The following is a 25443-nucleotide window of genomic DNA, read 5'->3' as shown; positions in this document are numbered from 1 at the left end:
AGGGAAGGATAGAAAAGGGAAGAGAAGGAGGAAGGACCAGAAGCTGTTACCTATGCAGACGTTTGATATTTATATTACCTTGGGCAGTATTAACAGGTCATTGACCCCTGGCTTGTCATTTGTCTCAGTGTCTCATCTGGTCTTTCTTTCCTGATAAATTGAATAAAGCTGATGACCTTTCATTCGTATCTGTTATAAAGTATATCAGCTTTCGTTGCTTCTCAGTCTGATCAATTTGATCTCACTTTGACTTTTATGAGCAGTAACTAACATGAATGGAGCAGTCTGTGCCAATGTTATGATTTAGAGATTAACGATGACACGTAGATTAATCATTATATTGCATACTTTAAATGCACAGAATTAGTATCTTTATACTAAGACACATCAAGAATCTAGAATAAGAAAACTCAAGAGATTTACCTAATCAGAAAATCAGGGTACAAGACAAAAAAGGTGATACCAATATGTCTAATAAGAGAGAAAAATAAACACTAAAAATCACACTACGGGCATGGGATAACGTTTTAATTTTGAAAGCTAATTTTATAACCCCAAATGCTAAAACCATCTTTTTATAACTACCCTGACTTTTCACAATGATTCTTCTGATACCAGGAAACTCAGCCTGAAGTTTTTGGAATGATCAAAATTAAGAACATGATCTTCATTTTTGTTGGCCCAGATATCTGCTTTAACACTTCAAACACTCTTTTAAAATATCTCACACTGTATCAAAAATAGCCTTCCTTAGCCACAAAGAAATCTGAGAACTCCGTCAGTCAGCAAGCCCATATGTAAGTGAGAAAGAAATGTGCTGCTTAGTTTACATGACAACCTACAGATCAAAGCAAAATAAATAAATAATATTGAGTTTACTAAGTCTTCTAGTTCTTTGGGAGTAAACACTGGATATAAATACATTGAAATGAAACACTGAAGATACCGCAACTATCCGTGTTGAAATTAGATAGAAAGTATAAGTCCCTGGCAAAGGGGAATGATCATTTTTAGTATAAAATGTTAATGTTCATCAAAAAGTACAAACCAAACATAGTACAGATTGGTAGGCTAAAAATAAAAGGATTTGCCCATTGTTGTAGAAATATATAATTGCTCTGAAGGATAACAGTTTTCTAAATGCAAGCTAACCATAGTTCATCTGTTTCATTTAATATTTTTAAAATGGCATCTTACTCATTAGCACATATTATTAGGACTTAGTTCAAATGAAATCATCATCTATAGGAGAATATTAAAAGTAAGTTTTTTGTTGTTTTTTTAAACTGAGAAGTTGTTATATTTTCTTTACAATGGTCCAATATGTTTTCCTAAAATATAGATTTATTTTTAACTTTCATGTCAAGTTTTACAGTGGTTTGAAATCACCATGAGTTCTGATTTGCACAATAGTTTCTTCCTTTCTTTAGGCTTCAGATTTTAGAATTAATCAGCTTTTTAAAAGTAGTATTTTAAGGAGGAATCTCCTCCCCTCAGAGAAATGAGCTCAGGGAAGTAGTAAAAGTTATGTCAAGGAGAGTTCAATTATCTTACATTCACTCTACTCTTGGCCTACTTAGGAGCTCTCAAAAGAAGGGCAACCCTCTGATACAAGTTTAACAGGAAGTTTGTTCCATTTAAGAAGACATTCACGGTGTCAGGAAGCCAGGATTTTGTTGAAAAAAAAAATAGTATTATAAGATGCTTTCAATCCAATTCCTTTATTCAATTTGGTCAGTATTTTATACAGGTTAAATTATTATTGTTCCTTCTAGAGACTCAATAGTGTCAGTGGTTACTATAATTCTGTGTGTGTATATATATATATATATATATATATATATATATATTGTCATTCCTAAGGATTTAATCTCAAGTGCTATAAAAATTATTTTTTGTATCTAAATAAAAGAGAATAAACTTGAAGAAGAATGTGTCTGCCACTCTCATCAAAATTAATAGGAGGTGTTCCAGATTTTAAGAGGAAAAAAGTATATGTATGATTCAAAACATTATTTTTTTCTTAATTATAATTGATTGAGATCTTTGAAATAGATTTAGGTCTAGAAAGTTGTTTCATTGATATTTTTAATGAATTTTTATTGGAGTATAGTTGCTTTAAAATGTTGTGTTAGTTTCTGCTGTACAGCAAAGTGAATCAATTACACGTATACATATGTCCATTTTTTAAACATTTTCTTCTCCTTTAGATCACCACAGATCACTCAGTAGGGTTCCCTGTGCTTAACTATACATTTTCATTAGTTATCTATGAAACTAATTTGTTTTATACACAGTAGTGTATATATGTCAATCCCAATCTCCCAATTTTCCCCACTCATTCCTTCCCTCTTAGTAATCATAACTTTTTTCTCTATTCATCTGCAAATCTATTTCTGCTTTGCCAATAAGTTTATCTGTACCATTTTTATAGATTCCACATATAGGCAACATTATATTTGTTTTTCTCTTTCTGACTTACTTCATTCTGAATAATAATCTCTAGGTTCATCCATGTGTCTGCAAATGGCACTCTTTCCTTTTTATGGCTGAGTAATATTCTATTGTTGGAGAAGGCAATGGCACCCCACTCCAGTACTGTTGCCCGGAAAATCCCATGGATGGAGGAGTCCGGTAGACTGCAGTCCATGGGGTCGCGAAGAGTCAGACACGACTGAGCGACTTCACTTTCACTTTCCACTTTCATGCATTGAAGGAAATGGCAACCCACTCCAATGTCCTTGCCTGGAGACTCCCATGGATGGAGAAGCCTGGTGGGTTGCAGTCCATGGGGTCACACAGAGTCGGACACGACTGAAGCAACTGAGCAGCAGCAATATTCTATTGTTAGCTTCCTTGGTAGCTCAGCAGTAAAGAATCCACCTGACAATTCAGGAGATAGAAGTTTGATCCCTGGGTTGGGAAGATCCCCTGCAGAAGGAAATGGTAATCACTCCAGTATTCTTGCCTGGAAAATTCCATGGACAGAAGAAACTGGAAAGCTATAGTCCATGGGGTCACAAAGAGTTGGACATGACTTAGCAACTAAATAACAACAAATATTTCATTTTATATATGTACCACATTTATCCATTCCTCTGTCAAAGGACATTTAAGTTGCTTCCATGCGTGGCTATTTGTATATAGTGCTGCAGTGAACACCAGAGTGCATGCCTCCTTTTGAATTATGGTTTTCTCTCAATATATGCCTAGGAGTGAGAGAAATTAAGGAAATAATCCCATTTACCATCACACAAAATAGCACAACATACCTCAGAATAAACCTATCTAAGGAAACAAAAGGCCTATATTCAGAAAACTGAGATATTGGAGAAAGAAATCAAAGATGATGCAAACAGATGAAGAGATATAGCATGTTCTTGGAAGAATCAGTATTGTAAAATGACTTTACTACCAAAAGCAATCTACAGATTCAATGCAATCTCTATCAAATTTCCAATGGTATTTTTCACAGAATTAGAACAAAAAATTTGCAATTTTTATCAAAACACAAAAGACCACAAATAGCCAAAGTGATATTGAAAAAGAAAAACCAAACTGGAGGAATCAGGCTACCATATGACCCAGCAGTCAAAACATTTTTAAAAACAACAACAAAAAATATTACTGTAATGATTTTATTTTACCTAACTTTTATTTTTAGAATGCATTAACTTTTAGGAAAAATTTTAGATTTAATATCAAAGTGAAGTGAAGTCGCTCAGTCGTGTCCGACTCTTTGCGACCCCATGGACTGTAGCCTATCAGGCTCCTCCGTCCATGGGATTTTCCAGGCAAGAGTGCTGGAGTGGATTGCCATTTCCTTCTCCAGGGGTCCTCCTGACCCAGGAATTGAAGCTGGGTCTCCTGCATTGCAGGCAGATGCTTTACTGTCTGAGCCACCAGGAAAGCCCAATAGCAAAGAGAGTGCTTATTCTCTGCATTTCAAATCCAGTATAATAATGTATAGCCTATTTAAATTATACATGTGTTGATAATATTTAATCAATCAGGATTCCATTAATGAACCCTGGTTCATCATAAATATTTTAGCATTCATCTTTTGAAAGTACATGGTTCAGTAAGCAGTGTAGCAGTAATTAGAAACTTTTTGGAGGGAAATATATTTTGAGAGATGGACATTGAACAAGTATGCTCTTGTTTCTCTTACTCAGACTGTGATTGGAGCTAGAGGCAGTCATTAGTAAGCAGCCAACAATTCTCTGCAATAGAATTAATTCAAAATAGTTGTCATGGTTTTCTCACATCAACTATTTTATTTCCTAACATATTTTAAAGTGTATCAAGATTAGGACTGTGTACTAAATATATGAAATATTTTTCAGAGTAGAAAATTATCAAATTAATAGGATGGTTTAATCTCCATTTAGGTGTGAAATCCCTTCAGACAGTTAAATGTTCTGAAGTTTATTTCCTACTCTTTTGACAAAGTTATCTCAACCTATTTCACATAGAACCCATAAAAATATTTATATAGCCACCAGGAATAAAGTGGAGAGAACTTGGAGTATCTATATGCAATTTGGTAAAAAAAAATATTATATAATCTTGATAATATTAACATAAAGATAAAACATAAAAATTAGAGAAGTGCTAATATTGAAATTTTATAAACTGTACAAATACATTTTTTCATGACAAATGAGCTTACTTTTAAAAATATATTTTAGTATGAATTATATATATATATCCCTAAATTAGCCATGAGAAATTTTAGATACATTTTGATAATGATCTTTCCAAACTATCATAATCACTATGAACAAATGTTGAACGAATCAGTAAATGGTAGCAAAATGTAGTTGAATTATAATGTCCTGTTAATTTCCAGTGTACAGCACACTGATGCTATGTATATATGTATACATATATATAAGCCAAAATATTATACATAATAGAATGATCAAGATAGTTTGAGATTAATTTTTGAAAGCTTCATAACCTATAGTCTTTTAATGAGTTATTCCATTCTTTTACTTTTGTAATCTTATAGAACACTTTTAATTCCTAAAAATTATAATTATTAATTTAAAAATTACATCACATATCAAACTTTGACTAATTGTGAATATCAAATGCCACTAAGGAAGTAACAGGAAAAAAAAAAAAGAGTAAAGGGGGAAAAATGAGAAAAAAGAAAGAAAAGTATACCAATTAAGAAAGTCTACAAAAGCAATTACAGGAGCATCTGGCATGTAATAACAATAATGAAATAATCATTTGTATCTTGTATTTAAGAAGAAAAATTAGATAAGAACAAAGTAAATCGAAAGAATGCTATATAATTTACTGAAATGCTTGCAAAAAAGACTTCCAAGTAAAAAGTATCAAAGCCAAAAGGCACAATTCAGTAAGAATTGATGCTATATGAATAGCCAGTTCAGAGAAATATTTGACCCCCAAAATGTTTATTTTTTAATTGCCACGGCAATATTTATTGGGATGTTGTCAACAAAATTTTCTGACTCCAAACTGCATAGTTCATGAATTCAGTGCCAATAGGCTGTTTTGTATTTGGTACAAGGAGCTTCCTTTCTTAGCTGAATGCTCATCAACCCTGATTCTTTTACCCCTTCAAGCTGCTGAATTGACCTCTATCAATAACTGTAAATTAGAATAGACTTTGTAGCTTTCAGGATTCTCTCTCATGAGTCAAATTCTCTCACCAAGAGCCTGAGGACTGTGATGAGCTTAGACTTTGAGCAGGTCTAGCTTTATATCCTGGCTCAGGAAGCAACATCGTAGACATAACCATAAACTTTGTGAATATAGCTTGTTTGTGACATTATGTTTTAAGGTAAACCAAAGTCTCCAGTCATTGTCTAGATTTTAGCTTATGGGAGTGTATATAGGCCCTCAGAAGACAACATTAATATTTCCTCATTACTTTATGTAGTAACTTGGCATGTATGTATTCCTGTTTTCATTTTTTAATGTCATGTTCAGTTCATTTCAGTCACTCAGTCATGTCCGACTCTTTGTGACCCCATGAACAGCAGCACGCTAGGGCTCCCTGTGCATCACCATGGGAGTCCACCCAAACCCATGTCCATTGTGTCGGTGATGCCATCCAACCATCTCATCCTCTGTCGTCCCCTTCTCCTCCTGCCCCCAATCTTTCCCAGCATCAGGGTCTCTTCAAATGAGTCAGCTCTCTGCATCAGGTGGCCAAAGTACTGGAGTTTCAGCTTCAGCATCAGTCCTTCCAATGAACACCCAGGACTGATCTCCTGCAGGGTGGACTGGTTGGACCTCCTTGCAGTCCAGGGGACTTGCAAGAGTCTTCTCCAACACCACAGTTCACAAGTATCAGTTCTTCGGCACTCAGCTTTCCTTATAGTCCAACTCTCACATCCATACATGACTCCTGGAAAAACCATAGCCTTGACTAGACGGACCTTGTTGACAAAGTGATGTCTCTGCTCTTTAATATGCTGTCTAGATTGGTCATAACTTTCCTTCCAAGGAGCAAGCATCTTTTAATTTCATGGCTGCAATCACCATCTGCAGTGATTTTGGAGCCCCCAAAAATAAAGTCAGCCACTGTTTCCACTGTTTCCCCATCTATCTGCCATGAAGTGATGGGACCGGATGCGATGATCTCCGTTTTCTGAATGTCCGGTTATTGAAGTGTAATGTATATACACTGTGGCTTCCCTGGTGGCTCAGAGGGTAAAGTGTCTGCCTCCAATGCAGGAGACCGGTTATTGAAGTATAATGTATATACACTAAAGGTCATTCTTTTAGTCATATATTTCCATGAGTTTTAAAAGATAAAGTAATGTGATGATCACCAGAATGAAGACAGAATAGTTCCATTACCACAAAAGGTTTCTTTATGTCCTTTTGTAGTCAATCTCCCTGGTAAACTTAAATCAGATAGATTTCTGTCCCTATACTTTGACCTTTTCTAGAACATCAATAAAATCAAGTTTTATAATGAGTAGCTCTTTCTTTCTTTCTGGATTCTTTCATTGAGTGTAATGCTTTTGAGATTCATTCATGGTGTTACTTGTATCAGTGGTCATTCTTTTTTAAATTTTTGATGTGTTATTCCATTGTGTGGGTATGCCACAACTTTCTCATCTAGTCATGACTTAAAGGATTATTGTTATTTTTCATGACTGAGGTGATTATAAATGAAAGTGATATCAGTTTTCACATACAGTCTTTGTATGGGCATATGTTTTCTTTTCTCGGGTAAATAAGAGTGTAACTGCTGGGTTTAGGATGACTAAGTTTAATATCAAATGAAATGGGTAATATGATTTAAACATACTGATTTTAAATTTTGCATTTCCAAGAACAATGTATCAGAGTAAGTACTGCTTAATAATAATAACAATGGCAGCAATTACAGCAATAATGACAGTCTTATTGAGTGCTTATTTAGCATCTTCCAGGCAACAGGCAGTATGCTAAGCACTTTATGTATTTTTAATTCATTTCATCCTCACAGGGATACATAAAATGATTATTATTATTATTATCTTTATTTTAAATGTGAGAAAATAGAAATCCAAAAAATGTTATATAACTTGTCCAAGTTGTCAGCCTACAAGTAAGTGGTAGAGCTGAGATTCTAACCTAGAAAATCTGGCCATTGGATTGCCTTCCCTAAACACGATGTCCTACTGCCTTTTCCCTTACTGGTTAGATAAACACTAGGAATAATAGAGTTCATCACTCTAAAGAAAAATTAAAGAATTCTAAAAATTTAAACCAATATAATATTGTAAAGTTTAAAAATAAAATAAAATTTAAAAAAAAAACAGTAATAGAAGAATATAAATTAAAATAGCATTAAAAAAAAAATTTGTTCTTAAAGCATTTTGTGCAGAACATAAACTGAAAAATTTAGCATCCAAGAACTTGAAAAAAATGTCAGTAGTACATACACACAATAACTGTTCTTATATACAAGTTGCCTGATTTTTCCTGCATTTACACAATCCCTTTGCCAAAGGGAAATTGTTTTTCTTACACGGATGTAAGTTTTAGATTGAATTGTTGTTGTTCAGTCACTCAGTTGTGTCTAACTCTTTGCAACCCCATGGACTGCAGCAAGCCAGGCTTCCCTGTCTTTTACCATCTCCCGGAGTTTGCTCAAACTCATGTCTATTGAGTTGGTGATGCCATCCAACCATCTCGTTAGATTGATTGTAAAAGGTCTACAATGATAATCAAAAAGGAAATTAATCTCAGTTTTTGAGAATAAGAAATGACATTGAAAGACTCCAATGCACAAACAAAATTCTATTTACTGTGAGAAAGAAATAGAACCTGACGTTTTTATCATATAAAAGGAGAAGGACATAATAGAATAATTAAAATAGGCTTTATATTTTTATTTGCAGATTACATTACATAAAAGTCCTCATGACATTTGACAGACACTAAATAGTTTTGAACCTTTATGTTGCTCGGGATTATTAGTTGTTATATTTTTATTAATTATTTTGGAAAAAAATTAAGGTCTATATTTTGACACTGTGTATAGAACCACTTAAAAAGAATCTTTCTCAAGCTTTATTTATGGTTTTTGTGTCCTTTGAAAGTGAAATTGTTAGTTGCTCAGTCATGTCCAACTCTGTGATGCCATCGACTGTAGCCCACTAGGGTCCTTTGTCCATGGAATTCTTCAGGCAAGAATACCGGAGTGGGTTGCCATTCCCTTCTCCAAGGAATCTTCCCAACCCAGGGATCGAACCTGGGTCTCCTGTATTTTAGGCAGATTCTTTACCATCTGAGCCACCGGGGAAACCCTTCTTGTCATTTAGTTGACTGCAGAGAGAGAGAGAGAATAAAATGGTTCCAACAGACGTGGATGTTATCACATTTTTGGAGATAGGCCTGATAGAAATAGGTGAAGAAAGGAGAGAAGTAATCATCATGTTGGTGTCTAAAGGGCCTGGGATTATTCTATTATGTATATTGTTTATATTAAGTCACAGTATATAGAAAGGCATCACATCTCTCCCACTCTCACATTTTTATCAGGTGTTGATGCAGTGCTATGTTTTACCCTTACTGATTTTTTAAAACATTCAGAGTGAAGGTTCAGATATGTGCTTATATAATGCACAGTATACCTAGATTGAAATTGCGTCAACTGTGGCAGCCATTTACCTCCTCAATTCATTCTGGATACTAAATAAATGTAGCAAAATAGGGGGGCACTCTGCCCAGATTTGTGTAAATATTCCTCAAGTGATTTTCAAATCTCTGTGAAGATTAAAAATTTTCTTTGAGAATGGCTGAAGCCACAGTATGGCACGAGAACAAAATGTATACAGTTATCAGGGCAGAGCAGAGTGTATCAACAAGTAACATAGTGCAGAAGCCAGATTTTTATTTCTGATTTTCTCTCCACCCAGACTGAGGCTAGAAACATGATCTCTCAGTCTTCTGGTCTGGCCTGCATCACCCAAGTTTTAGAAACTCTTGAGTGTGTACGAGCACATGTGTGTGTGTTTGTGTGAGTCCCATGCTGTTTTTATGCTATGCTTTTATGAGTAATGGTCTTTACTGTTTTGGTATATCTCAAGTTTTTTTCTTTATGTAGACTTACATAAAAGTTTACATCTTTCCTGGATTTGCTGTGTGTGTGTGTGTCTATTTATTTGGTGCCCACCAGGGAAAATCTGGAGTCTCTAAACAGCTCTGACTTCTCCACCTCTATTTCTGCTACATTGTACTATTGTGGGACAAGTTGAAAAGAATCCAAAGTCTTGAACTATCATGACATTTTCAATATTTCCCCTAGCTTTCATAGATCTAAGATGTTTTATCATTCTGTTCTTAGTGTCATATAAAGCCTACTGTGCTGTGCTTGTGCTGTGCTTGTCATATAAAGGATCCTGTGCTGTGCATGTCCTTGAGAGATAAGCACAACTACAGCCTGTCCATTCATGAGCTTGGTCCTCTGGAAAAAGAGAGTACAGGTGTCTCATTTGTGAAGTCGGTGACGTCCAAACGGCAGACCTTCCGGGTGTTCCTGCGGCTCACCCTGCACTCTCGGGGCTGCTTCCACGCTTACATCTCATACCGAAACCAGCCAATCAACAATGGTGAATTTGACATCATTGTCCTAAGTGAGAACGAGAGGAATAATGTTGAACGCCACGTGTCCACCTCAGGAGTGAGCATTTACTTTGAAGCTTATCTTTATAATGCTGCCAGCTGCACCAGCATGCCATGGCACCTCCCGCCCATGCACATGAGCTCTGCCCAGAGCCGGCCCTCCACAGCTCTGGAGGAGGAAGATGAAGATTCACCCTCTGAGTGTTACACCCCTGAGAGTGAAGAAACTGAAGAATGTGCACTGCTACGTGTCACCAAAGCAATTCTCAGAGAAGGAGTTCTACCTGAAAATCGTTTCCTGGCGCCTTTACACCTTCCAGCTGTGCCCCGGAACCAAATTTTCATACCTCGGCCCTGACCCTGTCCATAAGCTGCTCACCCTTGTGGTGGATGATGGCATTCAGCCTCCTGTGGAGCTCATCTGTAAGGAGAGGAACATCTCAGCGGCCACGTTCATCCGCTCCCTCCATAAGAACACAGGAGGGTCCAAGACCTTTCAGACAAGGTGAATGTTTTCCATCGAGAGCTCCCGCAGGCACATATGAAAAGACCACATTCTAAAGTCACCCTGAAGGTCAGCAGACATGCCTTGTAGGAATCGTCTCTGAAAGCCAGTCGGAATTTTTCCATCTCAGATTGGAGCAAGAACTTTGAAGTGGTTTTTCCGGATGAAGAAGCTCCAGACTGGGAAGGGCCTCATTGGGAATGGTTTGAATTAATCTGCAAAGCACTATTTAACACCACCAATCAGCTCTTCACCCGATTCAGTGACACCAACCAGGCACTAGTGCACCCCAACCCTAACTGTCCCATTCATCTGCTCCTAAAGACGTATGAGTTTGCAGGGCGCCTGGTGGGCAAGTGTCTCTATGAGTCCTGCCTTGGACCAAGCTTGCTTCACCCGTTCTTTCTTGGCCCAAATCATAATACTACATATGCATTACAAGTACTTTGAAACAGGTGACCCAGAATTCTACAAATCTAAAGTTTGTTTCATCCTCAACAATGACATGAGTAATATGGAGCTGGTCTTTGCAGAAGAGAAATTTAATAAATCAGGTCAATTAGATAAGATCAGAGAAGACTCCCTAAGAGACCCGCTTCAGAAACAGTAGTGAGTAGAATACAGCAAGGAGAAGGAAATGGCAACCCACTCCAGTATTCTTGCCTGGAGAATCCCAGGGACAGAGGAACCTCTACCGGGTCGCACAGAGTCGGATACAACTGAGCGACTAAGCACAGCACTGCTGTTGATGCTAAATCACTTCAGTCGTCTCTGACTGTGTGATCCCATGGACTGTAACACACCAGGCTCCTTTGTCCCTGGGGATTCTCCAGACAAGAATACTAGAGTGGGCTGCCATGCCCTCCTCCAAGGAAATCTTCCCAACCCGGGGATCGAACCCAGGTCTCCTGTATTGCAGGCAGATTGTTTACTTTCTGAACCACCAGGGAAGCCCAAGAATGCTGGAGTGGGTAGCCTGTTCCTTCTCCAGAGGAACTTGCTGACCCAGCAATCAAACTGGGGTCTCCTGCTTTGCCGGCAGATTCCTTACCAGCTGAGCTACCCGGGAACACCCCATATAAAGGAAACTTGTTTATAAAACAGTTTCGATAGCCTCTTGAATAGACCAGTTGAAATAAACTGTCGTTAAAATTGATTCCTGTGCTATATAGCAGGTCCCACTAGCTATCTATTTAACACATGGCAGTGTGTATATGCCAATCCCAATCTCCCAATTCATCCCCTCCCCTGCCCCCAATGTGTCCTTATATCTACATCTCTCTTGATGCCCTGCAAGTAGATTCATCTTTACTGTTTTTCTAGATTCCACATATATGTGTTAATGCATGATATTTACTTTTCTCTCTCTTCTTTATAGCATAGGGAGCTCTGTGGTACTCTGTGGTGCTCTGTGGTGACCTAGATGGTGGGATGGGCTGGGGGAATGGAGACCCAAGAGAGAAGGGATGTACGCACATATATAGCTGATTCACTTGGCTGTACAGCAGAAAAAACACAATATTGTAAAGAAACTATACTCCAATAAATTTTTTAACAATAGCTTCTGTGTTATCAAGGAAGCATTGTTCATTTGCTAATGAGTTTTTTTTTCTAGGACTTTGTTCTCCCTATGTGTCAGCGTAAATGTACATGTTAATAAATGAATAAAATGTGAGTGGGTACATAGTCGAAATGGAAGGAAGGAATCATATGTGTTGTTAGCAGATATGCCTTCTGGTTAATTTAGGCTGCTTATTTGTTGCAAGATGAAGAAATTTACCTGAAGATGGTTCCAGTACTCAGAGTTTATACTCAGAGTATAAAAGTACATACACATGGCTTCTCAGGAATACTTCTTGGGAAAAGTAGAGATCACATGACGGTCAAGAAGTAGATGAAGTGATTTAAGATTTGATCAAAGGCAGCCTAGCTCTAGAATCCAGACAGTTCGAGGGGTCTCAGGAGCATGTCTCCATCAGCTGGTTTCCTCAACTTCTACTCTCAATATCATGGTTTGTTCTTTTCTGCCTTTTCTACTTTCTCCTAATATGACCTCTGCTGTCTTTCATAACCTCTCTTTACTTCATTTCTTTCAGTCTTCTTGTGTTCTCTGTATTGTCTCTGTACATTTAATTCATATTTTTTTTAGAAATTTTTATTGAGTTATAATTTACCTACCATATAATTCACTTGCTTTACTCTACAATTCACTGAATTGGGGTACATTTACAGAGTCATGTAACTTTTTCACTGTTGGCAGAGATTCATTGTTGATTTTTTTTCTTTTGGGGGGAGGTGTTTCCTTGGCCATGTGGCATTTGGGGTCTTAGTTCCCCAGTCACGGATTAAATCTTCACCCCCTGCAGTGGAAGCACAGAGTCTTAACAGCTGAACCATCGGGGAAGTCCCTTGATTCATATTCTTAAAAATTAAAAATGAGACTCAATACATCTCCACAGAACAGGTCATTGGCCAGATCTTAGAGGAAGATACATAGCATAAAACATTGCTCCTGAGGCTGCACCTTCATCAGAGGCTGTGGTCTTGGAAAGCACCATGATTGGACGTTCTGAATATCTTCACGAAGAGACAAAGGAAAATTCAAATGTAGGCTCCATGAGAGCCACAACTTTCTCTTTTTGCAACACACTTCTTTGTCTCCTTTTCGAAGAATAGTGCCTGGCATGTGAACACTTAAATATTTACTGACTGCATGAATAAGAAAATAACTAATGCATCATTTGGATTTGCTTGTGGAATATGCAATAACTTCATAACAGTGTGGAGCAAGGAGATCCAACCAGGTCCAGGTCATGTTCAACATGAACCAGCATCATGTGCTTGTTTAGGTGTGGAGTCAGTGAATAAACTTGTTCATGAGTAAGGGGAGGGAACTCTCAGGAAGGAAATGGCAACCCTCTCCAGTGTTCTTGCCTGGAGAATCCCAGGGACAGGGAAGCCTGGTGGGCTGCCGTCTCTGGGGTCACACAGTCAGACACGACTGAAGTGACTTAGCAAGGGGAGGGAACTCTCAGGCTTACCCAGACCATAGAACAGAGTGCCTCAGTCACCTTCTTCCAGGTCATGTACAATACATCTGAATATATCTTCTATAATTTAAAAAATATTTAATTTTGTTGTTTAGAGTATGACAGTAATAAGAGAAGAACATTTACCTGGTTCCCATGTAATGTGGGAGTGTATGGTCTCTCTTTCGAACCACATGCAGCTATCTACCAGAAATGTTCCTTTAGAAGCATCTGTAAGATAAGAAAATTTAAGAATAATCTTACTGAAGATATGTCTTAGGCACCATAATTATACAGAAAGAAAACTCTTCTAAATCTCTATACATAGAATGTCCCAGTGAAATTCTAATCAAAAAGGAGGGGAAATCTTGTGGACATAACTTGTGTACGTCAGTAAGGACAGTTAGGAGCATTACAAAAGGAATATTTTCAGTACTTCTCCATCTCACCCACATTCATCCCTGTCTTGTATATGCTTCCCTGCAATTCAACCAATCATAGGTGTCCATGCATATGTATATATGGATCTCCACTGGATATTTCCTGAGACCTACTCCACACCTATAGCATTAGCATTTTGATGAAAAAAACAGAGTAAGCCTCCGGAAATATCCAGTGGAGGTCCGTATGCACATATCCATGGAAACCATGGCTGATTCATGTTGATGTTTGGCAAAAGCCAACACAATATTGTAAAGCAATTATCCTTCAAAATAAATTTAATTATAAAAAATGCTAATGCTAAATCATCCAATACTTTCCTATTGCCTATTTATAATACTTTCCAATATGCCTATTTACAGTCATAAATCAAATGACCGTGTATCATCTCAATTGAGCCAAGAGATTTGATGAGCCAAGTACTCTTAATACATATATAAGTTGAGAAAATGGAGGCTCACCTAGGAGGGATGATCTGCTCACATCTATTTGTCTATAAGTCACATCATCAGGATTTGAATGTAGGCCTTATAACACCCTAAAGCTGTCTTTTGAGATTTCACACTTCCTGAAAGTGTGATAACAATTTAACATATCACTACTTCCTATGAATATTTACACTTTAATGTGAAAGTGAAGACTGTCAATGTATAACCCAAAGTTTCCTTAGTAGTAAAAAATAAAATATTTTGACAACTTGAGAGATTTTATTACTAAAGGGGGTTATCTTCCCATTTTCTAAAGGTGAGGTTGACTCAACTCTGATTAATCCTACTTATTCTCAGATTGCCTCAGTCTGCAAATGATGAAAACAGAATGCTGATTTTTTTAAAAAATAATCTACTTTTATTGATATATAATTTTCAGTGGTGTAGATTGACTCTGATTTTAAATGTTTCTTTCTATTATGATCTATGAGTTTGTTTCAGGATGTATTAGACACTTGAGTAAAATGGATAATTCTCAAGTTTACACAGGGTACCTTTTTCTCTGCAATAGGAGAAATATGCTAAATAAAGTTGTATTGGCAAACTGACTTGTACCACAAGGATAATATGAATTAAACCCAAAACAGTGTAATAAAAAGAGAAGGAGAGGGAAGAATTCTGGGTGAGTGGAAAGTTTAACACACACACACACACACATAAACACATTTACACATACACACACAAAGTGAACAGAGAATTCTTAAATCTACTTCTATATTATATCTTCACATACTGATTTTGTTCTGCTTAAAAATGACACAAATAATTTTAAAAATAATTTGGGGATATAGGTATACCTGCTAAACCAAAGCAAGCTATGATTACAACATCCAGTTTGGATTTAAATAGAACCCTCATTTATCATCAGGCCATCCTTAGACACATTGAGAAATCTGTTTTTGCTATTCTGTACTCTCTTCACACAAAGGCACTGGGTCAAACATCTTTAACTAACATGATGATAAATAAATAGTTCTGCTTTCTATGGTAAAAGATTCAATGGCACATTCTGGTAATTTTCCTGAAGATGGTTATGTGGGTATGTACTAGCTCAGTTGCAAGTCCTGTCCAGCTCTTTGTGACCCCGTGGACTGTAGCCCACCAGGCTTCTCCATTTATGGGATTTCTCAGGCAAGAATACGGGAGGGAGTGTATGGCCATTTACTCCTCCAGGGGATCTTCCCGACCCAGGGATTGAAACCGATTCTCACGTGTCTCCTGCCCTGGCAGACAGAGTCTTTACCACTGAGCCACCTGGGAAGCCCCTGAATATGATTAAATTGAAGTAATTAGTACATCAGCTGAAGTGCTTAGCAAAGGCTTTGAATTTGAATGTTTGTTAAGCTCCCTTTGTAGAGTTACATAGTAATGTCATTAACATCATTTCCATTTTTTTTCAGTACTTAATCAATTCAATGCCAGAAACAGTCTAGCTACATTTTTTTACTTTTTATGATATAGGCAAAATTTCTGTTGCTGGTTAAAATGTTTTCGGTGAATCAAATGTGCTATTTTCTTTTCCACCCCCTAAAAATTACTGAGGTAATGGAGGCATGTAGAATAGAATACATTTACTACTAAGATAGTTAATAGAAAGGTATTTTGGATATGCATTCAATTCAGATTTATAATAAAAAGTTTCATTTGTGTAGGAAATCATTTAATTATCAATAAAAGGTCAAAATGCAGTAATTAAAGCCCCTGAAGTTAAAGAATTACAGTTTTCTGTATGTGTGTGTATGGCAAGTTAAGTGAAAGTCTATATACTTCTACTTCAAAAATCAATATTGTCTTTTCTATGCTGGCTTCTTAAAATAAGCTACAAAAGCTAGTGTTAAACTTTTATCTATTGGATTTATTTTCAAAGTGTTTTTACATTTGGAGAAAAAAGTGTCTTACAATATTCTGCAATTTCACTCATATGCCTTTTTTTAAGTCTGGAAGGATGCATAGATCTTTTTATACAGCTTGAAGCACAAGTTACATGAAAAGTACTGACTTTTCTCCATACAAAGAGGCTTGAACCTTTAGACAGACACCCTATTGGCTTTAATTGTATTGAACAGACACTGAAACTTGAAGTAGCTGAATAGTTGATAGAAATAGATTTATAAAATTTTGTTAAGAGCAGTTAATGATGCATAAAGTGTCACTAAATTTAAGGTTGTAATCATGAAGGCATGAGATGCCAGACCCACCTGAAAACAAAAAACAATAATAATAGTAAAATGCTGAGGAAACAAGCTATAAAAATACTTTGCTGGTGGTGTTTGTTGGTTTGGGTCTTTTTTTAGTAGATTTGTATCATTCATAATTGTATTGTCAAACATTTTCTGTTATGATGTGCTTATGCTAATATATATACTAAAAGTTAAGTCTTGGTTATAAAAAATAAGTTTTCTCTGTTTAAAGATTGAATGAATATTTCTCCATGGACAATTTTCCTATCTTCTGAGTCTGTTAACATCTTAGTATGCTTATAAATCTTGGACTCTCTAAGGAATGTATTGTTTTTAAAATTTAATGTTCTCAGAACAGAACAAGACTTCACCTCTTTTACATATATGAGATTGATAAAGCAAAACAGCTCTCCATTCAAAAAATCTTCCTTAATGATGATAATAATTTTTCCAGAGGATTGAGCCATGGTATATTCAATGTACTTTACATATCATGATGAAATTCATCTTCAAATTTGTGGCTCAGATGGTAAAGAGTCTGCCTGCAGTGCAAGAGACGCAGGCTCGATCCCTGAGTCAGAAAGATCCCCTGGAGAAGGAAATGGCAACCCACTCCAGTATTCCTGCCTGGAGAATTCCATTAACAGAGGCGCTTGGCAGGCTACAGTCCCCATAGGGTTGCAAAGAGTCAGACACAACTGAGCAACTTCACTTTCCTTTTCCTTTTCTTTTAGATACACATATGTATGTGAAGTCTTCAGCAGAAGTATTATTTTTCCAGTTGTTTGGAATTAAATTGAAGCCTAGAATTTACATCACTTGTTTGGAATTAAATTGAAGTCCAGAATTTACATCACTTGTTCAAGGTTGCACTGCTAAACAAGTGATGGAGCTGAAATCTGAACTCAAGCCTGACTCTTTCTAAACCCAGTTTTTTACATTAAATCACAATTCTCCTCTATAACCTCAAATAGTAATTTTCAATATAAAATGTTAATATGTGCATAAGAATATAAACGCAAGAAAAAGATCCAGGAACACAAATGGTATATGTTGCACCCAAAAAAAGTACTCAACTAGAGGTTATTTATTAAAGTCCAGGAATATGAAGATAAATAAAAAATACAAAGTCCTGCCTTCTATAGCTCACAGTCAATGAAAGAGACATAAGTAAACAAAACTTTTGAAAGAGTCACACTTCATTTCAGCAATAATACATTGACAGTGACTATGGGAACAGAGAAGGTGCCTGAGAACCTTCTAAGGAAAAGGAAGTAGGTCTTCACAGAGGAAGAGAAGGTGGGGTAGGGCCTTATAGTAAAATTAACTGTAAAAGTTTTGAAAGAAACAGCAGGGAAAGGGGATCATAACCAGAGAGAATGGCATGCACAGAAGTGCATGGAAAGGATGGACTGAAATCCAGGGAGAATAGGAGGGAAGGAGTCATGAGAGATGATGGTAGATGGATAGGGAGGGCCTGGAATGTTGTACAGTTCAGTTCAGTTCAGTTCAGTCACTCAGTCATGTCTGACTCTTTCTGACCCCGTGGACTACAGTACACCAGGCTTCTCTGTCCATCACGGGTTCCCAGAGCATGCGCAAACTCACGTCCATTGAGTCAGTGATGCAATCCAGCCAACTCATCCTCTGTTGTCCCTTCTCCTACTGCCTTCAATAATTCCCAGCATCACAGTCTTTTCAAATGGGTCAGTTCTTCATAGAGGTGCCAAAATATTGGAGCTTCAGCTTCAGTGTCAGTCCTTCCAACGAATATTCAGGACTGATTTCCTTTAGGGTGGACTGGTTGGATCTCCTTGATGTCCAGGGGACTCTCAAGAGTCTTCTCCAATAGCACAGTTCAAAAGAATCAATTATTCAGTGCTCAGCTTTCTTCATAGTCCAACTCTCACATCCATACATGACTACTGGAAAAACCATAGCCTTGACTAGACAGACCTTTGTTGACAAAGTAATGTCTCTGCTTTTGAATATGCTATCTAGGTTGGTCATAACTTTTCTTCCAAGGAGTAAGCATCTTTTAATTTCATGGCTTAAATCCCCATCTGCAGTGATTTTGGAGCCCCCCAAAAATAAAGTCTGACACTGTTTCCACTGCCATTCTTTGGGATTGGAATGAAAAATAATGTTTTCCAGTCTTGTGGCCACTGCTGAGTTTTCCAAATTTGATGGCATATTGAGTGCAGCGGTTTCACAGTATCATCTTTTTGGATTTGAAAGAGCTCAACTGGAATTCCATCACCTCCACTAGCTTTGTTCATAGTGATGCTTCTGAAGGCCCTCTTGACTTCACATTCCAGGATGTCTGGTTCTAGGTGAGTGATCACACCATCATGGTTATCTGGGTCATGAAGATCTTTTTTATATAGTTCTTCTGTGTATTCTTGCCACCTCTTCTTAATATCTCTGCTTCTGTTTAGTCCATACCATTTCTGTCCTTTATTGAACCCATCTTTGCATGAAATGTTCCCTTGGTATCTCTAATTTTCTTGAAGAGATCTCTAGTCTTTGACATTCTATTGTTTTCCTCTATTGCTTTGCACTGGAGAAGGAAATGGCACCCCACTCCAGTATTCTTGCCTGGAGAATCCTGTGGACGGAGGCACGACTGAAGTGACTTAGCATGCATTAGCATTGCTTTGCATTGATCACTGAGGCTTTCTTATCTCTCCTTGCTCTTCTTTGGAACTCTGCATTCAAATGGGTATATATTTCCTTTTCTCCTTTGCCTTTCCTTCTCTTTTTTTCACAGCTATTTGTAACTCCTCATCAGACAACCGTTTTGCCTTTTTGTATTTCTTTTTCTTGGGGGTGGTCTTGATCCCTGACTCCTGTACAATGTCATGAACCTCCACCCACAGTTCTTTAGGCACCCTGTCTATCAGATCTAATCCCTTGAATCTATTCATCACTTCCACTGTATAATCATAAGGGATTTGATTTAGGTCATACTTGAATGGTCTAGTGGTTTTCCCTACTTTCTTCAATTTCAGTCTGAATTTGGCAATAATGATCTGAGCCACAGTCAGCTCCCAGTCTTGTTTTTGCTGACTGTATAGAGCTTCACCATCTTTGGCTGCAAAGAATATAATCAATTTGATTTCAGTATTGACTATCTGGTGATGTCCATGTGTAGACCTTCTCTTGTGTTGTTGGAAGAGAGTGTTTGCTATGACCAGTGTGAGTTTTCTTTGCAAACCTCTGTTAGCCTTTACCCTGCTTCATTCTGTACTCCAAGACCAAATATTCTGTTACTCCATGTATTTCTTGACTTCCTACTTTTGCATTCCAGTCCCCTATAATGAAAAGAACATCTTTTTTGGGTGTTAGTTCTAGAAGGTCTTGTAGGTCTTCATAGAACCCTTCGACTTCAGCTTCTTCAGCATTACTGGTTGGGGCATAGACTTGGATTACTGTGATATTGAATGGTTTGCCTTAGAAACAAACAGAGATCATTCTATCATTTTTTAGATTGCATCCAAGTACTGCATTTCAGAATCTTTTGTTGACTATGAGGGCTACTCCATTTCTTCTAAGGGATTCTTGCCCACAGTAGTAGATATAATATCCATCTGAGTTAAATTCACCCATTCCAGTCCATTTTAGTTCACTGATTCCTAAAATGTTGATGTTCACTCTTGCCATCTCTTGTTTGACTATTTCCAATTTGCCTTGATTAATGGACCTAACATTGCAGGTTCCTATGCAATATTGCTCTTTACAGCATCAGACCTTGCTTCCATCACCAGTCTCATCCACAGCTGGATGTTGTTTTGCTTTGGCTCCATCTCTTCATTCTTTCTGGAGTTATTTCTCTACTGATCTCCAGTAGTATATTGGGCACCTGCCAACCTGGGGAGTTCATCTTTCAGTGTTCTCTCATTTTGCCTTTTCATACTGTTCATGGGGTTCTCAAGGCAAGAATACTGAAGTGGTTTGCCATTCCCTTCTCCAGTGGACCACATTTTGTCAGAGCTCTCCACCGTGACATCCATCTTGGGTGGCCCTACATGGCATCGCTCATAGTTTCATTGAGAAGACAAGGCTGTGAATGTTGTACAAAGTCATATTTAAATGCTTAGATTAGTTGAACCAGGATAATTACAATATTGAATTAATTATATATGTGAATTCACTGACCACAGTGGCTGGCACATAGTATCTCTGAATAAATCAGTCACAGAACAGATATAGAAAGGTATGGTGTTTAATAGCTAGCTATACTCTGAATCTGACTTCCCTGATTCCTCAGTGTTAAAGACTCTGCCGGTTACGCAGGAAATGAGGGTCAGGAAGATCACCTGGAAAAGGAAATGGCCACCCACTCCAGTATCTTGCCTGGGAAATGGACCGAGGAGCCTGACAAGTTCTAGTCTAGAAGGTTTCAAGAGAGTCAGACAGAACTTAACAACTAAACAACAAAGCTCTGGACCCCAAAAGTCTGAATCTTGGTTCCTCAGCTCTGTGGCTTTGAGAAATGTATTTAATCCCTTTGAGTCTCAGTTTCCTTTTCTGTAAAAGATAAATAAGAATTGCAGCAACAATGACAGCAATACTAATATTGTTACTTATATTTTATTCACATGTATGCTATTCCAGGTAATAGTTTAAGATATTTCATTCACTCATTTAATATTCTCAAGCACTCTACAAGTCAGATAGTACAATTATCCTCATTTTACAAAGTAGAAAGCTGAGACCAAGAAGAGGCTAAATAAGGACACAACTGAGCATGTGTAAGTTTAACCCAAATCTTCCCATGGCAAAACATCCATGGCTGGCAGCTGGTGGAAGCTATCAGATGCAGTGCCTCATTCATTTCCACGTTACTTCTCAGCGTCCAGTAAGATAGATCAGATTCTTTTTATGACAATTTTTGGGGCAGAATGTCAAGAGAACAAAAGCAGATGCTGTCTCATAAAGATGAACCTCAGGAGTCAGACATGAATTTGCTGTATTTCACTGGTAAAAATAAGTGAACAGTCTAATCCAGATTCAAGTGGTACTGAAACAAACTAAGCCTCTCCATGGGAGGATTGCCAAAAGATGCAAACAGATGAGCTTTTATGGTGGCAGGAACTATTGCATCACCTTTGCCAACACTACCACAGTCCTTTCAGGAGCACACTTTATCTTCATAAATGGCCTCTGTATTCACAGGTCTTTGCAAAACACTGATGAAGTTCATGTATCACAAAAGCCTCAATTGCTACTGGAAAAATAAATATGGTATGCTGCTGCTGCTAAGTCGCTTCAGTAGTGTCCAACTCTGTGCAGCCCCATCGATGGCAGTACACCAGGCTCCCCGTCCCTGGGATTCTCCAGGCAAGAACACTGGAGTGGGTTGCCATTTCCTTCTCCAATGCATGAAAGTGAAAAGTGAAAGTGAGGTCGCTCAGTTGTGCCCGACCTTTAGCGACCTCATGGACTGCAGCCTACCAGGCTCTTCCGTCCATGGGATTTTCCAGGCAAGAGTATTGGAGTGGGTTGCCATTGCCTTCTCCAAATATGGCATGCTAGACCTAATATTAATTGGTAAGATGAATTATAGAGAAGCTTGATTAAAATGGGTTGAAGGTTCTCTGATTTTCTCTCATTTAACCAGAAAGTTATATTGAAAAACACATTCTTTATTCATGAATGTTGACTACTCAGTATTCCTTTGTATATAAACCTTTCACTTTCTTCTGTTGATAATAAAATAATGTTGTTGTCATTGCTCTAATATTATAGAATTTCATGAATTCTTAACCATCTACTTAGGAAAATAACAATACTTTTTGGATAGGTTAGATAATACCTGATGTCATGAAAAATAATGTTTTGCTTTTAACATAAGTATTCATCTTTAATTTCTGGCACAATGCTCTATTTTTCTGTCAATGCTCTCATTTTTTTAAACTTTTTTAATGGCTTATTAGAAGGCTAGTTATACATTTCATAGATAAGAGCTGAAAGTACTGGAAACACTGGATTTCTTATGGATAGTCTTGGCCCTCAATATGATTTCATTTTGAGAAGATATTAATGCTAGAGTCATAAGGCTAGCTGTCAGAAAGTTAGTTTTCTGGAAACTGCTCTATATAAGAAAGTTTTTATTCAATGATATTCAAGCCCAAATATCAGGTGTGCTTTGCCTGTGACATCAGTCAGTTTAGTTGCTCAGTCATGTCCGACTCTTTGCAACTGCAGCATGCCAGGCTTCCCTGTCCTTCACCAACTCCTGGAGCTTGCTCAGACTCATGTCGAGCTGGTGATGCCATCCAACCATCTCATCCTCTGTCATTCCCTTCTCCTCCTGCCTTCAATCTTTCCCAGCATCATGGTCTTTTCCAATGAGTCAGTTCTTCACATCAGGTGGCCAAAGTATTGGAACTTTAGCTTCAGCATCTGTCCTTCCAATGAATATTCAGAGTTGATTTTCTTTAGGATTGACTGATTTGATCTCCTTACTGTTCAGGTGACTCTCAAGAGTCTTCTCCAATACCACAGTTCAAAAGCATCAGTTCTTTGGTGCTCAGCTTTCTTTGTAGTCAACTCTCACATCCATACATGACTACTGGAAAAACTAGTTTGACTAGATGGAGCTTTGTCAACCAAGTACTGTCTCTCCTTTTGAATATGTTGTCTAGATTGGTCATAACTTTTCTTCCAAGGAGCAAGCATCTTTTAATTTCATGGTTGCAGTCACCATCTGCAGTGATTTTGGAGCCCCCCAAAATAAACTCTCTCACCATTTCCATTCTTTCCCCATCTATTTGCCATGACCATGACATGCTTATGGGTTATGAGCCTTCCATACATCAGAGACCAGCAGTCTCCTTTTCTGATGCATTTTCCAAGAAAGAGAGAAGATGAACATCAATTCTCTATCAACAATTTCCTGATTAACTGGCCTAAACCTTCTTGTAGCCTTACACTTGGAGTAGATTAGCACACAGACTTAGAATTCAAAAACCATCTTGATCTTGAAAAACCCTTGGAAAGGGACAAGCCCCTTTCACTTTAACTAAACTTCTACCTCCACGGAGGGCACCCAGGAGGTATGGGAATGGAGCTTACCAGCTGTAAGCTAAGCAGTTGACATTTAATTTCCTGTCATGTTCAAGTTGTAGTTTTTCTTGTATGTAGACACAGTCTTTAGAATCCACCTGAAAAAATGACTTGTCACCCTTTAGAGGGTGGAACTGATGACACCCAGGAAGGGGAAATCTGCGATATTCTAGGCAAGTGATGCCTGCATGGAAGAGTTTCTGATTAAACACTTGACAAAGGATCATCTTGTTTGTTTAATTAAACAAGAAGGATCTACCCATTTGCTGAGACTATATCCCTCTTTTCATGATTGCGGTGGTCCTCTTCCTCATACTGCCTTGCTCAGGACTTTTAAGATTTCCTCCTTGTTCTCCATCTGAACTTCCTGCTCCTCAGGAAAAGACACTACCTGTCTTCACTGCAGCTTTCCCACAAAATCAGTCTGTTCCAGCCACAGAAGGCCCTCTTGATACAGCTTTACAGATGCATATCCAGGTCTCTTCTCTCATCTTTTTTACTCATGTGTTGAAGATCCTAACCTTTGTCATCATTTGTACTTGACCAGTATTTTCAGTCATGTCCGACTCTATGTGACTCCATGGACTGTAGCCTGCCAGGCCCCTCTCTCCATTGAGTTCTCCAGGCAAGAATACTGGAGTGTGTAGCCATTCTCTTCTCCAGAGGACTTCTCGACCCGGGGATCAAATCCAGGTCTCCTGCATTGCAGGCAGACTCTTTATTGCCTGGCCCATATTTAATTTTAGTCCTGCCTAAATCAAAACTTCTTCCATACATTTCCTCGATACAAAATTATTTCCCAAACTCCTTTAGCATTAAATGTTTAATTCTTAAGAACCTGATATAGTTAATTTTTTTTAAGTTTTCTAAGTTTGCTTGGTGTCTGATCAGCTATGAGTTTATGAACATGGTTATGTTTAATACCTGTTTGGTACCCAGAACAGTGTCTCTCTCTATTCAATTATCTAGCCACTTATCTATGTGTGAATGTATCAATCACACTCCTATAGTTACTAAAAGAATTTCAGGGCTGCTAGTAGCCTGTTTTGTATACCTATGTCCTTGAAAATTGGTGTTGTTATTTGCAAAAAGTGGTTCTCTTTCTTTACTTGTTAATTTATTCATCCCATTAAATAATTATTACAACTTTGTATAAATATCTGTTCTAGTTATTGGTGGAATGAGTGACATGCTACCACGGCTGAGATTTTTTTTTATTAATTATGGCATTAGGGACACAATAAAAGCATTTTTATAAAATTATTTTCAGCTCACATGTATCCTTATGGATTTAGTATGCTGAACCCAATTCAGATGATACGAGTAATTATGTTTGAGCTTTACATTCTCACTGATCTTGAATGACCTATAATACTATTGATTATTATAACATGGCACCAAAAAACAAACAATGAGCAGAATGCTTTTAAGAAATGAAGAGCCCTTTTATGTAAGTCATAAAAATAAATTAATTCATGTATCTTTAAAAATCAGGTACCAGGGACTTTCCTGGAGTGTGTAACGGTTTCTTTCCTGTAGTGGTTCAGTGGCTGGGACTCTGCAATCCCAATATGGGGGACCTGGGATCGATCGATGGTCAGGGAGCTGGGTCCCAGATGCCACAA

At 37.6% G+C, this 25443-nt stretch overlaps 1 protein-coding gene and 1 pseudogene across 2 annotated transcripts in view; both read left to right on the top strand.

The window, feature by feature from the left end:
- Nucleotides 1-25443, top strand: part of ROBO1 (roundabout guidance receptor 1) — a 1295994-nt gene that overhangs the window by 327521 nt on the left and 943030 nt on the right. The gene's annotated exons all lie outside the window — the stretch shown is intronic.
- LOC132345461 (apoptosis-resistant E3 ubiquitin protein ligase 1-like) lies at nt 1914-13015 on the top strand (annotated as a pseudogene).

Source organism: Bos taurus, chromosome 1, assembly GCF_002263795.3.
Source record: "Bos taurus isolate L1 Dominette 01449 registration number 42190680 breed Hereford chromosome 1, ARS-UCD2.0, whole genome shotgun sequence".
NCBI classification, from domain to species: domain Eukaryota; kingdom Metazoa; phylum Chordata; class Mammalia; order Artiodactyla; family Bovidae; genus Bos; species Bos taurus.
This window is presented reverse-complemented; position numbering and strand designations above follow the sequence as displayed.